Source organism: Glycine max, chromosome 7 (assembly GCF_000004515.6).
Source record: "Glycine max cultivar Williams 82 chromosome 7, Glycine_max_v4.0, whole genome shotgun sequence".
NCBI classification, from domain to species: domain Eukaryota; kingdom Viridiplantae; phylum Streptophyta; class Magnoliopsida; order Fabales; family Fabaceae; genus Glycine; species Glycine max.
This window is the reverse complement of record NC_038243.2, coordinates 23,311,873-23,329,640: the sequence shown is the minus strand read 5'-3', so window position 1 is coordinate 23,329,640 and position 17,768 is coordinate 23,311,873. Positions and strand designations below refer to the sequence as shown.

Here is a 17,768-nt window from a genome sequence, read left to right as displayed (position 1 = left end):
ACATATCTTATAATTCAAAGAAAAATGTGCAAAGTTGTACATGCAAACAGAATTGACCTAAAATATTAAACTAGAAACCCAAAAAAACTAACAAAATCAACAAATCCAACAAAACTAGCAAAACCAAAACCAAAGAACATTATGGTCAATTATTTCAGCACGAAATACATAAAGATCTTCAGATGGGTGTTTCATAGCATCAAGAATATTAAAATGAACAGTTATATCACCAAACTCCATAGATAGTGTGCCTGCATATACAACTATCTTAGTTCTAGAAGTTTTCATAAAAGGTTTGCCTAGAATGATGGGAACTGATCCTCTAGAAAATCCCTCCCCCATATTCAAAATATAAAAATTGATAGGGAAAATAAGTTCGCCAACTCTAACTAAGACATCCTCTATGAAACCAACAGGATAGGCAACACTTCTATTAGCTAAATGAATTACCACATCAATTGACTGCAAAGAACCAAGAGATAGAGAATTAAAAATAGACACAGGCATAACACTAACAGAAGCTCCTAAATCTAGCATGGCATTGTCAAACTTATTGTTCCCTATAATACAAGGTATGCTGAATGTACCTAGATCTTTACATTTTTCAGGGATTTGGGGAACAGATTTACCAATCAATGTGGAGATATTTCTGCCCATACTAATTCTTTCACTTCCTTTAAGCTTCCGCTTATGAGTGCACAACTCTTTCAAGAATTTAGCATATCTTGGAATTTGCTTTATTGCATCTAGCAGAGGTATGTTTACCTCTACTTTTCTAAATGTTTCCAATATCTCCTTCTCTTTCTCTTCCATTTTTTTGTTGGAAATTGCTCTTGGAGGGATTGGAAGAGGGATATGTTGCTTCTGTAAATCAGAATTACCAGTGGAAGATTCACCTGCATAGAAATTGTTAGGTAACTTACTCTTTAAATTTTTGTCATCATCTTTTTCTGGAGTAGAGTGAAGTTGGGTAGGTTCATTTGCAGATGAGGAAGATGTTGCTGGTTGAGGTCCTTGACACTGCTTTCCCGACATCAATGCAATGGCACTCATATTTTTGGAATTCTGGAAAGATTGAGAAGGTAATCTGTCAGAATTCTGGGACTGCTGTTGATTTAACTGCGTAGCCAATTGTCCCATCTGGTTAGTTAAGCTCTGAATGGAGGCTCTGGTCTCTTGTTAAAACTGCATGTTTTGTATAGTCATTTGCCTCACAAGTTCTTCAAGGGAAGGTTGCGGAGGGGCCTCAACTGTTTGCTGTTTTTGGGGTTGTTACTGTTGTTGTTATTGCAGCTGAATTGGTGGAGGAACGTATGGTCTACTTGGGCCAGCAACATTCGGGAAATAAGGTTGTTGTTGTTGTTGTTGTTGCTGCTGTGAAGGATTCGACCATCTAAGGTTGGGATGATTCCTCCACCCGGTGTTGTACCTATTGCTGGAGAGGTCATAATTGTTTTGTTGTGGCTGATTTTGCTGCTGAGGTTGAGGAGGTCTATTGTAGATGTTTGCAGCATAAGCTTTAGGCTGTTGAATTGCTTCAGATTGTTGCACAAAAGGGCAAAGGTCTGTGTGGTGGTAGGCAGAGGAGCATAAACCATAGAGTCTGTCGACAGGTGCAGATTTTTGATTCACGGCCAGTTGGGTTACCAGGTTAACCAAGGCATTTAGTTTACCTTCAAGTTTCTTAGTCTCGGCTGATGAAGATGAATTTGTGGTTACTTCATGCACTCCTCTAATGACAATAACATCACTTTTGGCACTAAATTGCTGGGAGTTGGAAGCCATCTTCTCAATTAAATTTCTGGCTTCAGCAGGAGTCATGTCTCCTAAGGCTCCACCACTGGCAGCATTTGTCATACTTCTCTCCATGTTACTGAGTCCTTTATAAAAATATTGGAGAAGAAGCTTGTCGCAACCTACCCTTCGGCGGGAGGGCGACGCGAGACTCGCGGGAAGCGTGTTCCACGAAAGGAATACGCGCGGAGTCGCCACCAACGTTTATTTGAGGAAAACGTCGGAAAAACCAGAAAAGATGCGATCTACGAACTTTTAAGTGAAAGGTTCGGGAGTTGTTTTTACGCACGAGGAAGGTATTAGCACCCCACACGTCCGTCCCAAGGGACGGCAGCCTTTAATCGAATGTGCAAACATGACTTTGATTTTTTATGTTCCCTTTTTATGTCTTTATATCCTTTATACCCTTTTTATATTTTTCTCTTTTTGTGGTCGACAAGGGTGTTTCCCTTTGCTCCTACGTATTCCTCAATTGCGATGAGGAAATCAGACCTACGTAGTTCTTTTTTATCAAGTGATTCTTTTTTACTTTAAGAGGTGATCATTTTAAGGCGTTGGACCTTAAAAATGATCCATTTTACTTAGTGAGAAATTGAGATGACAAACTTCAAAAGCCTATTTTTGTGGACGAGCTTGACTAGGCGAATTGATTTTAGCCTTTAGTTTCACTTTAGTTATTAATCAATTCGATTAAGAATGAGAAATCCCAAAGAGAAAACGTCCGATTGATTTTCCGCTTTATTTTACTAAAAGATATTTTTTGATTATTATATTATTTTTTTACCTCTTTTTGATTTCCAACGCGGTTACGGCACGACCGAACGGTCGGAATTCATTTTAACCAAAATTATCGGATAATACAATTCAAACGTTCGGTGGAAATTTATTTTATTTTTAAGTTAAGCGAGAAATGACTTAAGTAAAATGGCTTAAGCACGTCAACAGGGGGTATAAAAAGTAAACAAAACGAGAATAAAAATGCACGAAACACAATGTGGGCCACTACGGGCACATAGAATGAATCGAAAAGCTTGGTTCGAGGTACTTACCCGTTGAAGATCGAAGAACGATGAAGAACGAATGAAGAACGTCGAAGAACGGTTGAAACCTTTGCGAGATTCCTCACGAAAAACGTTACGGAAACGTTTCGGAAGCGCCTCGGCTTAGATTTTCTTCACGGAAACAATTTTTCCAAGTAAATTCGAAAGAGAGAGAAGTGCCTAAGGGGCTGAACCCTTTCCTTCTTCACTTCCTCCCCTATTTATAGCAAAATAGGGGAGGTGGTTGCCGCCCAGCTCGCCCAGGCGAGCTCAACTCGCCCAGGCGAGCAGGGTTGCTTCCTCCAGAAGCAATCGCCTTCTGGAGGAATATTCTGGAGGGCCCAAGTGGGCCTGGGTGCTATTTGCACCCCCATTTTTACTAAGTACACCCCCCTCTGCTGTTTTTTGGTGATTCTTTTTTCGTAAAGTTACGGAAACTTACGAATTTCGTAACGATACTTGTTTTCTTTCCGTAATGTTACGGAACCTTGCGGATTACATAATCATCCCCTTTTTGACTTACGGAATGTTACGGAACCTCACTTAATTATGCAACGATGCTTCCATTTGATTTCCGGTGTGTCACGGAAACTTACGGATTGTGCATCAATATTTTTTTGGTTTTTCGGCATGTCCTGGAATTTCACAAATTGCCTAATGATGGGTGCCAAGCACCTCACGAGGACCAAAGAATGGTCGCACGTCATCGAGCAAAGGTCCCCGGACGAAATTAGGGTATGACAAAGCTGCTCAAAAATCTGGTGGTGAGGGCAACTGGCACATAGTTTCTTAAATCTCTCCCAATATTCATATAAGCTCTCTCCACTGAGTTGTCTAATGCCTGAAATATCCTTTTTGATGGTCGTGGTTCTCGAAGCAGGGAAAATTTTTTCTAAGAATACTCTTTTGACGTCATCCCAACTCGTGATGGACTGTGGAGCAAGGTAATAAAGCCAGTCCTTTGTCACTCCCTCTAAAGAATGAGGAAAGGCCTTCAGAAATATGTGATCCTTCTGGACATCTGGGGGTTTCATGGTGGAGCAGACAATATGGAATTCTTTCAGATGTTTGTGCGGGTCTTCACCTGCAAGGCCATGAAACTTTGGAAGCAAATGCATCAGTCCAGTTTTAAGAACATATGGGACATCCTCATCAGGGTATTGGATGCACAAGCTTTTGTAGGTGAAATCAGGTGTAGCCATTTCCCTTAGAGTCCTCTCACGGGGTGGAGGTTGTGCCATATTCTCAGAATGTTCAAAACTATAATGCTCAAAATCAGGATGCTCGAAATTATCAACCACAAAATGCTCAGACTCACCAATAATAGAATGCTCAGGATGCTCAAAAGGTACAAAATAATGCCTAACTAATCTATGAAATGTCCTATCTATCTCAGGATCAAAGGGTTGTAAGTCAGATGGATTGCCCCTAGTCATACAATACATTCAGAATGCACAACTAGTTGCCTTCTTATGTAAGTAACAGTGTAGGTTTGAACTACAGCTACCCTCAAATGATATCCAAATGACTTGAAATTTTGTGAGCAACACCCTAAAATCATGAAAAGGTGGCACAAAAATTTTAAGGCAAAAATTCAAAGGCTAACTATGGAAACTACCTAAGGAAAGTTTAGAAAAATAAAACAATAAAACTTGAAAAATAAAAAAAAACTAGTAAACAGACGATTTTGGCTAGCTAGAGACCTCAGCCGGCCTTTGGTAGGTTGCCACAATATGGGAAATTTTTTTCTACCCCAAATACATATATAATAATAGTCATTCTGATACTCAGAGCAAAAGTTATGACCGTTTGAAGTTTTGACAAAAATCAAATTCACTACTTTTTTGGAACTTTCAAATCTGACCAAACAAAGGGCTACAACTATTTTTCCCACAAAATATGGATCAAAAGAACCTACCACACCAAAATTCAGCCAAAAATAACAACCTTAACTATCAAAACAAAAATCGCCAATTAAATTGTCAGTCTCTGCATGTAAATGACTTGTTGTTCCCGGAGGAACAAAAGGTGCAGAAGACTATGTCAGTCTCTGCATGCTATCAAGCGTTCTGTCTTACAGATAGCAAAAGAATGTTTATACGGATAACCACTCGGGTATTTCCGCGTATCATCGGGCCCGCCGCCTCTGGATGATACAAGGGTGCAGAATGACCAAACTTGGTCTCTGCTTGTCATCGGGCCCGCCGCCTCTGGATGACAAAAGGGTGCGAATAACCGCAAGGTATCTCCGCGTATCATCGGGCCCGCCGCCTCTGGATGATACAAGGGTGCAGAATGACCAAACTTGGTCTCTGCTTGTCATCGGGCCCGCCGCCTCTGGATGACAAAAAGGTGCGGATAACCGTAAGGTATCTCCGCGTATCATCGGGCCCGCCGCCTCTGGATGATACAAGGGTGCAGAATGACCAAACTTGGTCTCTGCTTGTCATCGGGCCCGCCGCCTCAGGATGACAAAAGGGTGCGAATAACCGTAAGGTATCTCCGCGTATCATCGGGCCCGCCGCCTCTGGATGATACAAGGGTGCAGAATGACCAAACTTGGTCTCTGCTTGTCATCGGGCCTGCCGCCTCTGGATGACAAAAGGGTGCGGATAACCGTAAGGTATCTCCGCGTATCATCGGGCCCGCCGCCTCTGGATGATACAAGGGTGCAGAATGACCAAACTTGGTCTCTGCTTGTCATCGGGCCCGCCGCCTCTGGATGACAAAAGGGTGCGAATAACCGTAAGGTATCTCCGCGTATCATCGGGCCCGCCGCCTCTGGATGATACAAGGGTGCAGAATGACAAAACTTGGTCTCTGCTTGTCATCGGGCCCGCCGCCTCTGGATGACAAAAGGGTGCGGATAACCGTAAGGTATCTCCGCGTATCATCGGGCCCGCCGCCTCTGGATGATACAAGGGTGCAGAATGACCAAACTTGGTCTCTGCTTGTCATCGGGCCCGCCGCCTCTGGATGATACAAGGGTGCACGTCACATGACCTCAGGGTCAGTATGACAAAGATTATGGGGCGGCCGACAAAAGCAAAGCTCTTGCTCCTACGTATCCTCCAATGAGGAACTCAGACCTACGTAGTTCTGGGTAACTTGTGAGACTTGAAAAAGTCTCGGTGTTTTCTCCACTAAAATGCAAACATGCTTTAGCAAAGAGACAAATATTCCAACTGATTTAGAGCACCATATGCTTTTTTGAGTGAAAAACAATGCGTCTACCGGGGAAGGAGAGTCTGCTGATGAAATCTCCCATAACCATAAATGAGATTTTGGATGTTAGCATTTCGTTTCTAAATGACCATTTAGAGGAAACACTGGGTTCGACAAAAATAGAAGAAATCCACTCAAAGTGTATCAATCTCGCACAGGTAAGTGTTTCATCCTAATTCCGAACCATAGATATGTCATGACTTGACTTTGCAAATTATTTCCTATCAAATCAAAAATTACATGCGTGATCATGGATCAATAGGGCTTCCCTTGGGAATGGGTTCTTTTGGTGGGTTTTTCGGCTTTTGTGTGTTTTTGGCTTTTGATTTTTCTGGCTTTTTTCTTTTTCTGTTTTTGTTTAGTGCGGGGCGAGGGAAAAAAAAAGTCGCTAGCGCACGGGATTTTGGTTGGTAATCAAAGGGAGAAGACCATTTTAGGTCGTGGTTTCCTTTCCTTCTTCTTGTTCATTTGGTGACAATTCTGTACTGTTCAGATATTGTCTGGTCTAAAGACCTCTCTGCACATTTCTTCTGGTTTCTTTGACCAGGAGCTTCCTTCTTTTTTACTTTCTCCCATTCTTTGGTTGGGAATTTCCTTTCTTTTCTTTTTTCTCTTTCTCCCACTCTTTGATTGGGAATTTCCTTTCCTTCCTTTTTTGCTTTCTCTTTGATTGGGAATTTCCTTTCCTTCCTTTTTTGCTTTCTCTTTGATTGGGAATTTCCTTTCCTTCCTCTTTTGCTTTCTCTTTGATTGGAAATTCCCTTTCCTTCTTTTTTCTTTGCTTCCGAGGGTAAGGTTTATGGTGAGTCAGGATTTTGGCTCAAGGCTTGTAGAATGGCTAGACATGATACATGTCAGGGTTTGGTTTGGCTCAAGGATAAAAAGGGATGCCCCACATTATTTCCATGACACAAATGCAAAAATGATGATTTGGAAACTTTATGCAAAACTGGTCATGCATGCACCTATGCGGACACTTAAGTGTCAAATTTTTATGGTCATGTGATACTAGGGCTCAGGATTCATTTCCTCTATTTTAATCAACCCAATGTTTCCAAAATATGTTCTTTTATCAATTTGTGCATTCATCCGAGTCCATTTCGGGCGTCCGGGGAAATTTCACAGCATTCACCCTTCAGGTGTAGACACATTTTCCAAAAATTAGTTATGATCAGAATTTTTTCAAAGAAAAGTTGGAAATCGTCTCTTTTCAAAAGCATGTCGTTTTTTAGCTAGACAACTTATTTTCTCTTTTTCCACCTTTTTCCTTACTTGCCTTCTTCTTTTTTCTTATTTGCTCTCTTTTTCTTTACTTGCCCTCTTCTTTCCCTTTTGTTCTCTTTTCCATTTCATTTTCTTTTCTTTTCTATTTTTATTTTTATCATGATTTTTTTTTGTTTATTTTACATATATACTTTTGGACGATGTTCCTAAACGAAGAACTCTACACGGTTCCAGAATTTCAAACATCATCGATAGTAAGGATATATAAATACTAACGCACCAATCTAAACAAAAATGTATGCACTGTACAAATGACAATCGAAACAACAAAAACAAACATTAGTCTCTCAAGTCAAAACAATAACATAGAATAAAAATGACAAAAGAAATATGAAAGAAAACATGAATCTGGGGATCTCCCAGTCACGTGTCTCCACTCCCTCCCAAGAAGTCAAGCAAATCGGCCATCTCCTCATCCTCATGGGCTTCTTCTCCATCGCCGGGAGCTTCTGGGGGTGCCTCTCCTGCTTGGGCCTCGGGCCAATCACCGGGCCATGCTACCTCTGCCCTGAACTGGTCTGGAGTAGGGCATGAAAAAGAAGCGAAGCCCTGGCTCTGCATGCTAAGGCTCATCTGGTACAGACAGTCATGGGTCCGTACATGTGCTCGGTGGTTGGCCGCCTGCTGGCGAACCAAATGCCGTAAATACTGCTCTATGTCAAATGCCCCAGCCTGGCCAGCCTGATGAGGTGGCGGTGGCACGCCTGCGGCCTGTGGAGCATCACCCTGAGCCTGTCTCTGGGTACAGTACTTCTCAATAAAAACCCGGGTGATGGGCGGCCGAATCACCTTGGTAGGTGCAACGGGGACTCCGAACGACTGGCAGAGTCCTGTGATCAGTGCGGGGAATCCCAGGGCCCTGTTGGACTTATCTGGGTCCAAAGGGTGCCTAGTGGGCGCCATACCTGTAAAAATATATATGGCATCAGCGATCAACTGAGCCACATGGATGCTCATCCGTGTCAGGATGGCGTACACCAGCTGGCACTTAGGCATGGGGAGGTCGGAATTATGATCGGTGGGCAGGATGTTGCTGAGGAGCAACGTCATCCATATCTGGGTCAGGGTGGTCATATTGGTGCGCATGATTCGCACTCGCCTCCCTGCAGCAGTCCGGGCAAAATCCTGCCCCGGTATACATAGCAGCTGGGCGATGGCCTCCTCATCGAACCCATCAGACCGGTTCCTCCTCTGGCCATACTCGCATTCCTGGCCCTCTTCCAATACCATCGGATATCCCAGGAGCTGGCTGATAGCGTCGGCATCGAACGGGATCCACTGACCCCTAACCCAGGATCTCATGTCACGCACGCCCTCCTCTGTTGGCCAAGCATTGGCATAAAACTCAAGGACTATTTCTGGATCAAACTTGGCCATGGGAGTAACCAGTGGTGCCCACCGCCGGCGCCCTATTTCCTCCTGGAAATCAGTATACTCGTCGTCCCTGAGCTGGACGCGTCGCTCCCGGAGAAACGACCATCCCTTGATGGCTTCGAAACGTTGCTGGTGTACAACGCTCCTAAAGCGGTGACTGTCGTACTCCGGGGCGGAACTAGTTCCTTCGGCCGCCTTGTCCTTCCTGGACCTCTTTGAGGCAAGCTTCCTCGGGGCCATTCCTGCGAAGGCAAACATTTGGAAAGTTAGTTTTACCAGTGGGACGTTACTCTTAAAGCAAAAATGGCATATAACCTCCTCCCATAAATACAAACATCAATGTAAATTTAGAGCAAGCTTATGCGCATATTTCCTTACAAACGTTCTCCGAAAAAAATGCACCCATATACAATCAAGGCAGCTTCGTTACCTAGATTATTTACACGTACTTCCAAGGTGTATTTGTTACTTACATCACACACATCTCCTTGGCTAAATTCACATACATGCATACTCAAAGCATTTTCGGGTACCAAAAATTGCACATGTGCACATCTTGGTATTTCTAATACCTATACATACACAAACTTCATGATGAATCTTGACTATCTACACAATAAGGTGCTACATTTCATGCTCTTTTCAAGTTTTTGCTACCTAAAGCCGCATGCAAATTCAAGTATATTTTCCTTTGCTGACTAAAATTGTATTCAAATTAAAAGGTATACATTTTTTGGTAATGTATCTTCTTTACATAACATGCAACATATTTATGTATATTTTTGTGAGACATTTTGACTACCAAAAATTATATGTACATACATCCAAGTATTTTGCTATCATACCCAAAGTGTAAATTGCCAAAGGTATTTTGCTACCTATTCTAAACCTACACATTTATGATGAGCAAAATTCCTAACCATCTAGGCATAGGGAAAATATTGTAGCGTGGCCCATAGCTGATTGCTGGCCAAAAAAGGGGTAACTTTACCCAACATGCACCTCCTTTTGTGCTCTTTTTGCATAAAATTTCAATTTCTAGGACTAGGATATATGTGGGGCAATTACTCTAGCCTTTTTCGGGAATGAATACACATTCCAAAAAAAATAGAAAATATGCACAAACCAAAATACCCCATGGGTTGTCTCCTTACAAAAGTCACACGCTAATGCCATTGAGGCATTTCACCGAACACTTGGTGGGCGCGCGTTTAGGCATCAATAGCAAGAGAACGGGGACAATGTGGCATGTCCTATTGTTTCAAAATGCATTATAGGCCTAGGGCCATCTCATACCAACCCCTAATTCAACCTAATCAAGCAAGAAAACAAATCAAAATTGCCCCATATATTTGAACATACTCCCACAATTTAGAGCACCAAAAGGAGATCAAAATACACCAATGAAAAGCTAGAAAGCTTAGGGATGGAATACTTACTTGTTGGTGATGAACAAAAGCGCAAAACGGAATCAAAAAATGCGAAAAAGGATGACCCTAGGGCTGCAAATTCGTCAATCCCGTGGGTATGGCTTTTGAAAGGGGGGAAAAGAAGTTTTTGAATGTAAAAACGCCCCCCCTTTCGTCATTTTTATAATTTGGTGCAGGGGTGGCTCGCCCAGGCGAGCTAACCTGCACTTTTTTTTTTTTTTTTTTTTTTTTTTTTTTTTTTTTGAGGGGAACATTAACCATGTCCCCTTCCTTCTCATGGATTAGCATTTTGCCTAACTTGAACTTACTTAGGTTAGAATTAGGCGTTGATTACTTATTTTATTATTACCCTTTTCCTTTTTAAAACAAACAAATAGTAAAAGAAAGCTGCAAAATACAAAGGATACGGGGCTGCCTTGCAGCGACATTCCCTGCTTGTTTCGCACAGAGAAGAGCAACGATCAGTCGGTCGTGACCCCATCCCGCTTGCGTTCATCCTTAAGTACCTGCAAGTAATAAACAACCAGGTATGGCCAATCTTGGCCGCATCATTACCCTACCTTGATTGGTTCCTGCCGTTCATATTTTGTCTTCACTCCAGAAGGTAGCCCAAGGTGATCCTGCCCCTGTTTTACCACAACAATATACATGCGTATGCGTATGCGTATGCATGAATGTTTTCAAACGCAGAAAATTTAGGGAAAGTTGGTTCAGGTTCAATTTTAATTAAGCGCTTGGGGGATCCCATGAACTGAGCGGAAGGGCTCAGGCGATCACAAATTAACGCAAGGTGTGAAACTAATGTGAGGACTAAAAGCCTCAAATCCATGTTCATTTCTTTGAAAGATCGTAACAAGAGATACAACGGACCGGAAATCCCTGGGGGGAAATCTAGAAAACGCATAAAGATAGAGAACATGCAGCGACATCCTTAATTGCCCCAGCTTCTAAGCATAATATTGTTTGACGACATCAGAGTTCACGGGTGAAGGTAGCTCTTCGCCATCCATGTTGGTAAGCACCAGGGCTCCTCCGGAGAAAGCCCTCTTCACAACAAAAGGCCCTTCGTAGTTCGGGGCCCATTTCCCTCGGTGGTCCTTGACAGCATGGGACATTTTCTTTAGCACAAGGTCTCCCTCATGGAACTTGCGTAAGCGTACTTTCTTGTCGAACGCGCTCTTCATTCTTTGCTGGTACAAGCGCCCATGACTCATGGCCGTTAAGCGCTTACCCTCAATGAGGTTGAGTTGATCGTAGCGTGTTTGAGCCCACTCTGATTCCTTTAATCCGGATTCTGCCAAGATCCTTAATGACGGGACTTCTACCTCAAATGGTAACACCGCCTCCATCCCATATACCAATGAGAACGGCGTTGCCCCAGTTGACGTTCGCACTGAAGTCCGGTAACCGTGTAACGCGAATGGGAGCATCTCGTGCCAATCCTTGTATGACACGGTCATCTTTTGGATAATCTTTTTGATATTCTTATTGGCTGCTTCCACGGCTCCATTCATCTTTGGCCGGTAGGGTGTGGAATTGTGATGCTGGATTTTAAACTCCTCGCACATTTCCCCCATCATCTTGTTATTCAGGTTGGTGCCGTTGTCCGTGATAATCTTTCTTGGCAAACCATATCGGCAGATGATCTCCTTCTTAATGAACCTGACCACCACATTCCTCGTGACATTGGTATATGAAGCCGCCTCGACCCACTTGGTGAAATAATCTATTGCTACGAGGATGAAGCGATGACCATTCGAGGCCTTGGGCTCAATGGCCCCGATGACATCTATTCCCCACATGGAGAAAGGCCAAGGGGCGGACATGACATTCAAAGGATGCGGTGGGGCATTGACATTATCCGCGAATGCTTGACATTTGTGGCACTTCCTCACATGGACACAACAATCACTTTCCATGGTAAGCCAGTAATAACCTGCTCTTAAGATCTTCCTGGCCATAGCATGCCCGTTGGCGTGCGTTCCAAACGAGCCCTCATGGACTTCCTCGATCATGTGATTTGCCTCCTTGGCATCCACACATCGCAGGAGTGTCATGTCGTGATTTCTCTTATACAGTGTGCCTCCGCTCATGAAGAAACTGGCTGCCAACCTCCTCAAAGTCCTTTTATCGTTGTCGGCAATCTCTGGCGGGTATTCTTTGCTTACGACATACCGCTTGATGTCGTAATACCAAGGCTTTCCGTCCCGTTCCTCTTCCACTTGGCAACAATGTGCGGGTTTTCCACGACACTGAAATTCAATGTAGGGTAGGTCCCCGTGCGGTGTTAGCTGGAACATAGATGCCAACGTAGCAAGTGCATCCGCCATTTGATTTTCCTCGCGGGGAACATGATGGAAGGAGATCTCATCGAAAGTCTTAGCCAATTCCTTGATGTAGGCTTTGTAGGGTATCAGCTTGGGATCTCTAGTTTCCCATTCCCCTCTCAGCTGATGGATTACCAACGCTGAGTCGCCGTACACCTTGAGTAGTTTGACATTGGAGTCAATTGCTGCCTGGACGGCTAGGGCACATGCTTCATATTCGGCCATGTTGTTGGTGCAGTCGAATCCTAGCCTGGCTGTGAAAGGTACACATTGATTGTCCGGAGAGATCAACACTGCCCCAACGCCATGACCTAGAATGTTTGACGCTCCGTCAAACCATACAGTCCATTTGTCCCGATCTTCGTCCAACTTTTCCTCGAACAAGGCCATGATGTCCTCATCCGGGAATTCCGGATGCATGGGCTGGTAGTCGTTAAGAGGCTGTTGAGCCAAATAATCTGCCAAAGCGCTTCCTTTTATCGCCTTTTGGGTGACGTAGACTATATCAAACTCAGATAGCAAGACTTGCCACCGGGCGATTCGTCCTGTGAGAGCTGGCTTTTCAAAGATGTACTTGACCGGGTCCATTTTGGATATCAACCAGGTAGTATGGCTCAGCATGTACTGCCTTAAGCGATGGGACGCCCATACTAAAGCACAACACGTTCTTTCGAGCAAGGAGTAATTCATCTCACAGGTCGTGAACTTCTTACTTAGGTAGTAAACAGCGCGCTCTTTCTTCCCGGATTCGTCATGTTGCCCCAGCATACACCCCATTGATTCGTCCAAGATTGTCATGTACAAAATGAGAGGCCTTCCCGGTACTGGTGGCATAAGCACGGGAGGACTCATTAAGCACTTTTTGATCCTTCCAAAAGCCTCTTGGCAATCCTCATTCCACCGATCAGTTTGGTTTTTGCGCAAGAGTTTAAACAACGGCTCACAAATGGCGGTGAGCTGCGATATGAATCTGGCAATATAATTCAGGCGCCCCAGGAACCCTCGGACTTGCCTCTCTGTACGGGGTTCCGGCATCTCAAGGATAGCCTTCACTTTTTCGGGGTCTACCTCTATCCCTTTCTGGCTTACAACGAAACCAAGCAATTTCCCTGATTTGACCCCAAAGGTACACTTAGCGGGATTCAACCTTAATTGATATTTCTTAAGCCTTTCGAACAACTTCCGCAGGTTGACAAGGTGTTCTTCCTCAGATTTAGATTTAGCAATTATGTCGTCCACGTAGACCTCGATCTCTTGATGCATCATATCATGGAACAAAGCTACCATGGCCCGTTGATAAGTTGCCCCGGCATTCTTGAGTCCAAAGGACATCACCTTGTAACAGAACGTTCCCCACAGGGTGACGAAAATAGTCTTTTCCATATCCTCGGGCGCCATCTTTATCTGATTGTAACTAGAGAAACCGTCCATGAAGGAAAATAAAGCGAAATTGGTCGTGTTATCTACGAGGATATCGATGTGTGGTAAAGGAAAATTGTCCTTGGGACTGGCCCGATTCAGGTCCCGATAATCTACACACATTCGTACTTTCCCATCTTTTTTAGGAACTGGTACGATGTTGGCAACCCATTCTGGATACCGAGCGACGGCCAGAAATCCAGCGTCAAATTGCTTCTTCACTTCTTCTTTTATCTTCAAGGATGTTTCGGGCTTCATCCTCCTCAATTTCTGTTTTACCGGGGAGCACCCGGGATTTAGAGGTAATCGGTGCTGCACAATGTCAGAACTCAAACCGGGCATATCTTGGTATGACCAAGCAAAGATGTCTTGGTAGTCTTTTAGCAGGATTATTAATTCTTCACGGATAGGTGCGGTAATGCCTGTACCTATCTTTACTTCCCTCTTTCCACTGCCAATTCCTAAGTCTACTAGCTCTGTTTCTTCTTGATGAGGCCCCATTTCTTGGTCCTCATGGGCGACCATTCTTTCTAGTTCTGAAGGAAGTCCCACATCCTCATCTCCTTCATCTTCCGTTTGATTCATTTCTTGCTCGAAGTTGATAGACGGGTCCCAGGTATTAGTACCTTCGGGGGACTCGTCATCGAATCTGCCGTTTTAGAAAAAGAAGTAAACATGCAAATGAATGAGAATGGGTAGAGACCAGGAACAGATGAAGAAAGATCCTTGTATTATAAATTCAAAAACAAAAGACACAAAGCCTTAACAAAATGAAAACTCTAAAGCCTAGGCCCAACTATAGAGCTTTTAAAACCGTAAAGGTTTACATTATGCTTGTTGCGTAAATGCCGGGGCGTTCCTCCACTCGCCAATTTCCCAGCTGGAAATCAGGAGAGCATGGTCGTACCAAATCCAAAGTACTCGGAATATCATCTTCGCATATCGCGAACGCTTGACCTTTGTCTCCCGAACCCGCACTTATAAAGCTTCTACTTATGTGGCAGGGCGGGCTTCCTTCACCTTCTTGTCTCCAATGCGAACTTTGACCATTGTTCTTCCTTCCCGCAATGCTTCTTTTCATGTCTGCCTGAGTGGGCTTATAGCCTAAACCATACTTCCCACGATTTCCTTGAGTATTTATCAGGCTAGTTATGCCGCCGTTGTTTTTTCCTAAACCCATCCCGGGTTCAAAACCGTTCCTCAACATAACTCGGGCCATCATTACCGCTGCATCGGACAGACAAGGTTGCCCAAAGAGGGAGTCCACGGAGGAAATGCTGACCACCTCAAAAGACTGGAAAGCAGTTTCTAACGATTTCTGCGGCTTCCACATAAGGCATGGAGGATGGGCAGCTTACCAAGATATCTTCCTCGCCTGACACGATGACCAAGTGCCCCTCCACTACGAATTTCAGCTTTTGGTGGAGCGTAGACGGCACGACTCCCACTGAGTGGATCCACGGGCGCCCCAACAGGCAGCTGTAGGGGGGGTTAATATCCATTATTTGGAAGGTTACTTGACAGGTGTGAGGGCCTATTTGTACTGGGAGATCGATCTCTCCCCTAACCTCTCGGCGAGTGCCGTCGAAGGCCCGAACCACCATTGAACTTGGTTTTAAGTGGGAAACATTGAATGGTAACTTCTCCAAAGTGCTCTTAGGCATCACGTTTAAACTGGAACCATTATCGATGAGTACCTTGGCTACGATATGGTCCATACACTTGACTGACACGTGTAAAGCCTTATTATGCCCTCTCCCCTCGGCGGGGATTTCTTCTTCGGCGAAGGCAAGATAGTTGTTGGCAGTGATATTGTTGACCAGCCCTCCGAAACCTTCTACCGAGATATCTTGGGCCACGTGAGCCTCGTTCAGCACTTTTACTAGCAGAGCCCGATGAGGCTCGGAGCTCATAAGTAACTCCAACAGCGAGACCCTAGCCGGGGTTTTGTTGAGCTGTTCGATAACCTTGAATTCACTCTGCTGAATTATGCGAAGGAACTCGCTGGCTTCCTCTAGCGACACCTCCTTTCTACCATCCTTTTTCTCTAAGGGCCCCTTTGCTGGAATATCTTTATTCGAAGCGTGGGGTGCTTTGCCATCTTGTTCCTCCACCACTTTTCCTTTTCCTTTGACGTCGGCGGGTTGGACTGGTAGGTCCGGAGGTGCGAACACACGACCACTACGGGTCACACCACTCAGCCCCGTGATATTTGTTACTTTAGCTGACAGCAAGCTGACGTCAGTGACTTCTTCTTCCTTCTTCCCCGGAGGTGTATATCTCCACGGGACCGCGTGACTATTTTGGTACGGGAAAGGAACAGGTTTGGCCATTAAGGGGTGCCCGGGCTTTTGCGAGGCTGCACTTTTAGTGAAGTATATCACCAAGGGTTTGGGCTTCGCAACACCGCTCCCCTCCGTAGATTGCATGCATATATGCTGCTCTTCTTTTCCTTCAATGCCGACTTCTAGTCGACCTTGGTCTATCATCCGTTGTAACAATTCCTCTACTTCCAAACACGTCTCCATGTCATGCATCTCGCCGGAATGTAGCAAACAGGAATCCTCCTTACACCCACTATGGGGAATTACACCTCCCTTTTGTAGGGCCTCAAAGATAAACCTCCTAGGGGTTGCCACATCCCTTAAAGGTTTAGACCTGTGCGGCCTATCGGATTCAACTGCATTAACTGCTCCCCCTCCATGATTGGCGAGCGGGTTGGTCCTCACATTGGGCCGATCCTCTTGGAAAGTCAGCCATCCGGCATCCATTAAATGTTGGACCTTGTATTTAAGGGCCAAGCATTTTTCGACGGAATGCCCTGGGACACCCCCATGGTACTTGCAAGTTGCATTAGGGTCATACCACTTCGGGAAAGGGGGTTCGAGGACCCTTCCGGGAGTTACCACGGCCAAATGATTGGCGATGAGGGATGGTAGAAGATCTTCGTACGTCATTGGGAGCGGGGTGAATTCCGGCAATGGCCTCGGAGGGAAGTTCCTTGTCGTGTTGGAATTACCGGCCGGTCGAGTCGTGTTTGGAGTTGGAACTTGGGGAGCTTCCCTCTGGGTGGGTGCCTTAGGCTGCACGGGTGTTGAACTAGAGGCGTTCCCCGCATGAGCCGAGAAGCTCGGGTGATGTTGCGCGTACTGATGGGTACCATGAGGTGTTTGCTGGGGTTTGACCCACGCGGGTGTTGAAGAGACGGCATGGGCATCTCCTTCTTTCCTTTTTGCCCCTGTCGCCCCGATTCTTTTGGCATTCACGTTTGTGGAGGAAACGTAATCAAATTTTCCTCTCTTCAATCCAACCTCGATTCTTTCCCCGGCAAACACCAGATCCGCAAAGCTGGACGGCATGTAACCCACTAGCTTCTCATAGTAGAACACTGGCAGAGTGTCTACCATCATCGTGATCATCTCTCTCTCAACCATGGGAGGAGCTACTTGTGCCGCCAAATCCCTCCATCGCTGCGCATATTCTTTAAAGGTTTCACCCTCTTTCTTGAACATATTCTGCAGTTGAGTACGGTCAGGAGCCATATCAGAATTGTACTGATACTGCCTTAGGAAGGCGGTAATCAGATCCTTCCAAGTACGGATACGGGAAGCTTCCAAATTAGTGTACCACACTACCGCAGCTCCGGCCAAGCTATCCTGAAAGAAGTGTATCAACAGCTTTTCATCTTTAGAATGAGCGCCCATCTTACGGCAGTACATTTTGAGATGGTTTTTGGGACAAGTCATCCCTTTATACTTGTCGAAGTCCGGCACTTTGAACTTCGGGGGAATAACAACATCTGGTACTAAGCAAAGATCCGTCATGTCTGCAAACGGATAGTCCCCAAATCCTTCCACAGCCCTCAATCTTTCCTC

General features: G+C 44.8%; 1 non-coding gene across 1 annotated transcript; it reads left to right on the top strand.

Annotated features, from left to right (window-relative positions):
• The first annotated feature begins 3,590 nt into the window (after window positions 1-3,590).
• On the top strand, window positions 3,591-3,697 carry LOC113002227 (small nucleolar RNA R71). Its single transcript, XR_003267771.1, has one exon. It is a non-coding gene; the product is annotated as a small nucleolar RNA R71 (small nucleolar RNA).
• The last annotated feature ends 14,071 nt before the right edge of the window (window positions 3,698-17,768 follow it).